This window comes from Lactuca saligna, chromosome 3, assembly GCF_052625555.1.
Source record: "Lactuca saligna cultivar CGN05327 chromosome 3, ASM5262555v1, whole genome shotgun sequence".
Taxonomy (NCBI): Eukaryota; Viridiplantae; Streptophyta; class Magnoliopsida; order Asterales; family Asteraceae; genus Lactuca; species Lactuca saligna.
The window spans coordinates 26,981,541-26,989,394 of record NC_136419.1 but is presented as its reverse complement, the minus strand read 5'-3'; the positions used below and the strand labels follow the sequence as shown (position 1 = coordinate 26,989,394).

Sequence of the window (7,854 nt, the reverse complement as noted above, 5' to 3'; positions counted from 1 at the left end):
ACCCTTCAGATGTCATGGTTCGATTACCATGACTGGTAGCAGATCGAGAGGTGATGTCATGGTTCGAGTACCATGATTGGTAGCAGATTGAGGGGAGATATTGTGGTTCGAGTACCATGATTGGTGGCAGATTGAGAGGCGATATCGTGGTTCGAGTACCATGATTGGTAGTAGATTGAGAGGAGATATCGTGGTTTGAGTACCATGATTGGTGGAAAATTGAGAGGAGATATCGTGGTTCGAGTACCATGATTGGTGGCAGATTGAAAGGAGATATCGTGGTTCGAGTACCAAGATATGTGGCGGTCAGTGCTTCTGGTTTTACCGGTTATTCCGCAGAGATTATCTAGACCAAGGTCGGATGTGAAAGAGTATGGGTCCAGGAAGCCAGGATGAATGAGTTTCTGTGGAGCATCTGTAACGTCCCAAAATTCAAGGCCAAAAATTTCATTTTTAAATAAATTGTTACATAAAACCAACAGTATAAAAACGTTCATAATAAAATCTCGTGTCAAACCACAGTGTCAGTAATCAAAACATATTATCATAAAACCATATCAGAGTGTAATCCCAAAAGATCTCATGTGCGGAAACCGTAGTGTGATGCGTTGCAATCAAGCCAGCTCCTTTCCTTTAAACACGAAGTACCTGAAACCAAAACTAAAAACCGTAAGCACGAGGCTTAGTGAGTTCCCCTATCATACCACATACCATACAATCATAAAGCATACATACTGTCGGGCAATTCCGGGGTGCCCGACCTACCCGGTACGACCATTCTGGGGTGCCGACCTACCCAAGCGGCCATTCTGGGGTGCCGTCCTACCCGTGTCAAGCCATTCTGGGGTGCTGACTACCCATGTCAAGCCATTATGTGGTGCTGACTACCCATGTCAAGCCATTTTGGGGTGCTGACTACCCTTCAGTCCTAACGACCGAACCTCAGGACTATTTCACCCCCTACTACTAATACTATCACATATCGTATCATAACAGATTATCAGACATAACTGGGGTGCCTGAACTACCCTTCGGTCCTAACAACCGAAATCGGGGACTGGTCCCCTCCTACTACCTCTATCGCATATAACATAACAAGCCAGCATGCAAACATATCAACACATACTGTCAGACGTATCTGGGGTGTCTGACTACCCTTCGGTCCTAACAACCGAACTCTACTACTATCACATACAACATATCATGCTAGCATATAACATATCAGGTAGTAGAAAACCTAGATGATATCACAGAGACAATCATCTATCATACGGCTCTTACTGGTGGGCCGGCATTGTGGCCTTAGACCCACCGCTACTTGAAGGTAACTCACCTCACACTGCTGAAGTCCCGAAGACACAATCCCACACTTGCTGAAGTCCCGCAGACTCGACCCCAGCTGCTGGCTAACAGATTCTCGAACTGTCAACACCAAAATAACACCCAATTAATAATTGGGTCACAACTCATATCCATAAATTCATACTTAGTTAATTACTACATTACCCCAAGGTTGGCTTTATTCAAGCCCAAGGCCCAATCCATAGGCCTAAAGTCCAACTAGGAAATCAAGGCCCAACATATGGCCCAATTTTCCAAATTGGGCCCAAGCCTATACATAGTCTTATTCTAAGGCCCAACATCATATAATCATTAAGGCCCAAACTATGGCCCAATTTTCCAAATTGGACCCAAACCCCTTACATGGACCTTACCCTAGGCCCATTAGTTACCCAATCATCAAGGCCCAATAGAAAGGTCCAACAATAAACCCAAGTGGAATTAAGGTTCCTCATAAAATAATGATTAGGGTTAAGTGTCCTACTTAACCCATTAAGGACTTAATCCACTAAGGACTTAATCCATTAAGTCCAATGTTGCTTAGATTAGTTTTTGCCAATGATTGTTATTTAATATCTCCAGTTATTAAATAATTCCCGTGTATCCCGATTAATTTCCCTAAACTAAGGTTTTATTGGCATTAGGGCTTTCCAACTCAAATACTAGCCCATTATTAATTTGTTGGGGTTTAGGTCAATTAGGGCTTTATTAGGCCTATTAGGCCCACTAGAATATCATTAAGCCCATTAGGGTTTTACTGGGTCAGTTAGGGTCCATTAAACTTCATTGGGCCCATTAGGGCTTACAAGGCCCATTAGGGTTTCAAGCACCCCAAACGAATCAACTCGACGAAACAAGCACACCGCCACCCGACACGGCGGCCGATGGCGGCAGGAAGCGGCAGCCACCACCCTAGGGTGGTGGTTTTCAATTTCTTTTATTATTCCATTTACAATTTACAATGAAAAATACCAAAAATAAACACACACACCCACTACACTAAAATAAACACACACACAACCACCCCTTGTGGTGGCCGGTGGTGGTGGTGGCTTCCTTGGTTTTCCAGCCATGCAAAACTCGACCTTACATCACAAATAACACACACCAACACCTTATGCCTGGAACAGCAACACAACCACCCACCTGGTGGCGTTGGACGACGACAGAACCATGGAGAGGTGGCAGCGGCGGTCTTGACGGCGGCAAGGAAACATTCACGACGACAGCAACAACTCGTAGCAACAGCCTAAGCACCGATTTGCGGCAGCGGTCGCGACTGTGGCCAAACACCGAACCCGTGGAGAAGGAGGCAGTAACAGATGGAGATGAAAGGGAGAAGAGGTGGGTGACTCCCACCGGAAACAGTAGTTACGATACCATGGGGCCCTCCTCCGACTACCTACTGTCGCGACTCCTCAGGCCAGTCTTCGCCTTCGACGGTGGTGAAAGCAACGGGAGGATGGAAGTCGCCTCCACCGGAGAACAGCAGCACCATCCCCCGATCTTGAAGCTTCCGACCACCCAGGCATTGCACCCTCGACCCCGACTTCACCGGCGACGGAAGAGACCACCGTTCATGCAATGGAATAGAGGTGGCGGCTGAGAAAACTTCGAATGGGTGTTGGCGGCTGAAAAAACGATGCTAGGGTTAGGGCTACCAGGGGGTGACGGGTTTAAATACCCCTCAAGACTAAAATCCATTACACCTTAGGTCCAAAATTTACCAAACAACCCCCAATATCTTAATTATGACATAATCAACCCCTCCACCTCATCCCCATTTAAATTAAATTCAAATAATTACCACGGAGCCCCTGTCTTCATAAATATTTATAAAATGAGTCCCAAACACACTATTAACCCCCGACTTCTAGAAATGTGGCAATTAACCCCTCGAACCCAACACCCTGCATAAATAATTATTTATTTTAGGCTACCATTTGTTCACTAATTTATTTATTTAACTAATAAATAAACGGGTGTTACAACTCTCCCCCCCCCCCCCCTTAAATTAGATTTCTCCTCGAAATCACTTCTTACTATTTCTTATATGCCAAACCACTTCTAGTAACATGATCACCGTCTTGGGAAAACCCTAGCCTCCGCAAGGTAGCTGTGACCAATCTTCGCAAAGCCCTTATATCCTCACTTGAACAAATTCCTCGCAATAGGATCGTATCCACTCGTCTGAATCAACTACCTCGAGATGGTCTGATTCCCTGACAGACCACTCATACTGAATCATCATCGACGAATCCAGTCTGTTTATCCCTCAACTATTCACTCAACTTCTGATAGTTCGAGGTTCCCATTATAAAACAAGATCACAAGCCAAATTATCTCTATAGGTCACTTATACTCAGCTAAGGCTCAATTAATCCCGCTGTGAGTGACTTGCCACTTCCCAATCAACCAACTATTCCGTTTGTATGTAACCTGAAACATAAATGCTAACACTGTCTAAATGCTAAAACTGTTCGAGCACTGAACTGCCTGAAGCAGTATGCTGCTACATCGCTGCTTCACAAAATCTATCGAGACCTTCCTGGTCTCAATTCATTCATCAGTCGTCTGAAATACCAGGTTCTAGCCCGGCTGCAAAGTCAAAAGGAACCCCACTTAGTCGCCTCACACGACTCCTAAATGAAATCCTTCTCTGGAACTAGTTACCACTAGTTATCATGCCACTGTGGTCCTAACAACCCCCCAATCTAACCAATCGGGTCCATGTGTCGAATCCTGTCATCATCAAATCCAAGGCTAACAGTGATTGCTACCTGACCAATGGTAGCCTTATCTCACACATCCTTAAGCAGTCTGTTGCTTCTCTAACCTCATATATGTAGTGACGTTCCTACAGTCCTATCACTGGCTCAACCAGATCTATTCCATCTGGGTAATTCTGAAATCCAATTCGTGGATTTCCTTATCCTTACTGCTACACCCAAACTGGTGGGTACTACTATTCCTTCCGCGTCCTAACAACGCGCTCACACTATCTACTAACCAAGTGAATGTTGCGGCTATACTCGCAGTCCTACAACACTTCCCATGCTAACTGACCACTAGTGAATGCTACGGCTACCCCCGTAGTCTTACAACACTTTCCATACTATCTGACTGTTAGTGAATGCTACGGCTACCCCCGTAGTCTTACAACACTTTCCATACTATCCGACTGCTAGTGAATGCTACGGTTACCGCTACCCCATCGTCTTACAACACTTTCCATACTATCCGATTGGTAGTGAATGCTACGGCTACCCCCGTAGTCTTACAACAGTTTCCATACTATCTGATTGCTAGTGAATGCTACGGCTACCCCCGTAATCTTACAACACTTTCCATACCATCTGACTACTAGTGAATGCTACGGCTACACCCGTAGTCTTACAACACTTTCCATACCTTCTGACTACTAGTGAATGCTATGGCTACCCCCGTAGTCTTACAACACTTTCCATACTGGGTCGAACGCGCACTCGACCTAACACATCACTAAAATAGGGTCTTAACCAGAACTCTAACCTGGTTCCTGAAACCTGCTATCATGTGATCCCACTGTATCAGTATTGTACCCATGCCCATTATCAAAGCGTCATAGTAAACCATGAAATCATCTACACCCTCTGGCATGGTGAGAATCAGTGCCTCACAAAATCGTTGTCTGAGAGACTCGAAGGCTACCTGCTGCTCAGGCCCCCAATGAAAGGCCACCGATTTCTTGGTTATTCGGGTCAAAGGAACCACAATCTCAGAGAAGTCCCATGTAAATCTCCGGTAGTAACCTGCTAGACCCAGGAAACTCTGAATCTCAGATGGAGACCTCAGAATCTCCCACTGCATCAGGGCCTCTATCTTGGCCGGATCAACTAGAATATCCTTTTGGTTGACAAGGTGCCCAAGAGATTGCGCCTCGCGCAACCAGAACTCACAGTTGGAGAACTTTATAAAAAGTCTCTCCCCAACTTAGATTCGACTGAATTTTCACATTACATGAGAATTGAAGGATTCCCAATCCTCCTCGCTTTCTAATATCCCACTGATGACAACCTGTGCATACCAATGCTAGCGTTTAATCACCGATTAAACCTTGAGATCTCCCAGCCTCTAGAATCTTGAAGAGTACTCTTGAAATCTGGTCCAATCTAACACCTCAATCCATCTCCCATGCTGTCAATTGAAGGTCTCAATCTTCACTCTAGCTGACGAATCCTCGTTCTCATTTCCAATCTTGCACTACCACTGAACTCTAACCGAACACAGCCCATGCGAAAATACAATTCTCTTAAACATGCGATGACCAACCACTTATGCATCTAACACCGAACACAGCAGCACCATCCCCCGATCTTGAAGCTTCCGACCACCCAGGCATTGCACCCTCGACCCCGACTTCACCGGCGACGGAAGAGACCACCATTCATGCAATGGAATAGAGGTGGCGGCTGGGAAAACTTCGAATGGGTGTTGGCGGCTGAAAAAACGATGCTAGGGTTAGGGCTACCAGGGGGTGACGGGTTTAAATACCCCGATCCCCACACTTGTTTCCATAATGATCGAAATGGTTCCTCCATCCCCTTTTCTTACAAATGCAATCCAATATTTACCCTTTCTACCCTGGCTTTGGAAATCTTCTTCAAATTAAATCCGATAATTACCATTTGAACCCTCAAGACTAAAATCCTTTACACCTTAGGTACAAAATTTACCAAACAACCCCTAATATCTTAATTATGACATAATCAACCCCCCCCCACCCCCACCTCATCCCCTTTTAAATTAAATTCAAATAATTACCACGGAGCCCCTGTCTTCATAAATATTTATAAAATGAGTCCCAAACACACACTATTAACCCCCGACTTCTAGAAATGTGGCAATTAACCTCTCGAACCCAACACCCTGCATATATAATTATTTATTTTAGGCTACCATTCGTTCACTAATTTATTTATTTAACTAATAAATAAACAGGTGTTACAGCATCCCTTGATAGGGGAACCGAGTTAGCTCCAAGGGATTGTTGGTGATATGCCAATAGAGTTGCAAGATTCAAAGTTGAGTAGGGACGGTGCGTTATGGAAGAATACGGTCTGAGTTGGGCAGCCGGCCGATAGTAGAGATTTCACATTTTTTGACCCTAGTGGTGCTATTTCCATTTCCTGAAGGAGACGTAAGAGGTGTTGAGATTTCGATTTCTGAGTTGGGGGTGAGCCCTGTGGGATTGCACTGATGGTGATCTTCAAATTTGTATCTGGCAGTAGGTCTGTCATGAGGGAATGATATAGCTTGAGCAGGATTATCAGTAGGGATTGAGATGGTCAAGGACCAGGATACACCCTATTTATAGTAGGGTATGCGTTAGCTTCAGCGTTGGACGGTCAAGAGGAGTATATCAGGGCAGTGACTCTTATTGTGTTTGATGGGCATAGAGAGTGGAAATGTGGTTTATGCTCTTATAATAAGGGACGTGTCAGAGCATTGGGCGAGAAGTCGAGGATGAGGAGCATGATAGTTCATTATCTCCAGCTTAGGAGTCAGGGTTAATAATGGACATTAGGGAGGTCCGGTGATGGTATGATGTGAGATTCTGAATGATTAGAGGCAGTCATGATGGTAAGTTTCGAGGATTTCCTATGAGATCCGAGTACTTGGAGTTGTTTGATCTCTATCAGGGAAATCATAGAGCGTTGCAGGGCACCTTGCGGGATAGTGTGCGACGTCACTGGTGGAGACAGTCTGTGAGATGGAATGTTGGTGCACCAATTGGTGATGGTTCAAACCCTAAGTAGGGGAGGACCGGGCATTTTGTTGAGAGGATCAGAGATCTGCATATAGAGACCTGCGGTGTGGATTCATGTAATCAAGGCTATTAGTGTTTGAAGCGAAGTGCAGAGCGAGATAATGCTTGTGGCATGTGTTTGGTAAAGGATGAATGTCTCTACGGCAAGTGGCCATCGATCGGAGACCTTGTGGTGGATTGGAATTCTTTAAGGTTATTATGATGAAATCAAGGTGGTTGGCTCGTAGGGTAGTTCGTTGGTTGAGTAATGCTGGTTCAATGTTTGGGCCGTTATGCCGTTTGGGAAGGGCAGAAGTTGATTAGTCAACCACTTTTAGAGTCATTATGAGTATTATGGCATGAGTTTTGGGCAACAGAGGAGGAAGTTTCGGATTGTCATCTTCGTGTTTTGAGTCGTTGGCAATTTCTCCGTGTTTTAATTTGGGAGATGGAGTGTTTCGGGGTATCCGAGTTTAATGTCCTAAATTTTGGATTATTTTGAGTTTTGAAATTGAGATGCCAAGTGGGGTATCGAGTGTCTATGGTTTCGGTGGGAGGCCCTTCAACTGATTGACATCAAAGGAATTTATTTGAAAATGTGAATTGCAGCGAGAAAAAGAGGTTTTGTCACGACGGTGGTCGTCCGAAGTGGTGTTGCTTAGCCTGTATGGGTGTGTGTGTACCTATCTATGCTGGGCCGCAAAGCATGAGTTAATAATCACAGT

The 7,854-nt window shown here is 44.9% G+C and overlaps 1 long non-coding RNA gene across 1 annotated transcript; it reads right to left on the bottom strand.

Moving 5' to 3' along the window:
* Positions 1 to 431: 431 nt before the first annotated feature.
* Positions 432 to 2,977, bottom strand: LOC145034877 (uncharacterized). The gene is made up of 2 exons (XR_013678257.1): positions 1,334 to 2,977; positions 432 to 648 (listed from the first exon to the last, which is right to left on the bottom strand). It is a non-coding gene; the product is annotated as an uncharacterized LOC145034877 (long non-coding RNA).
* Positions 2,978 to 7,854: the final 4,877 nt, after the last annotated feature.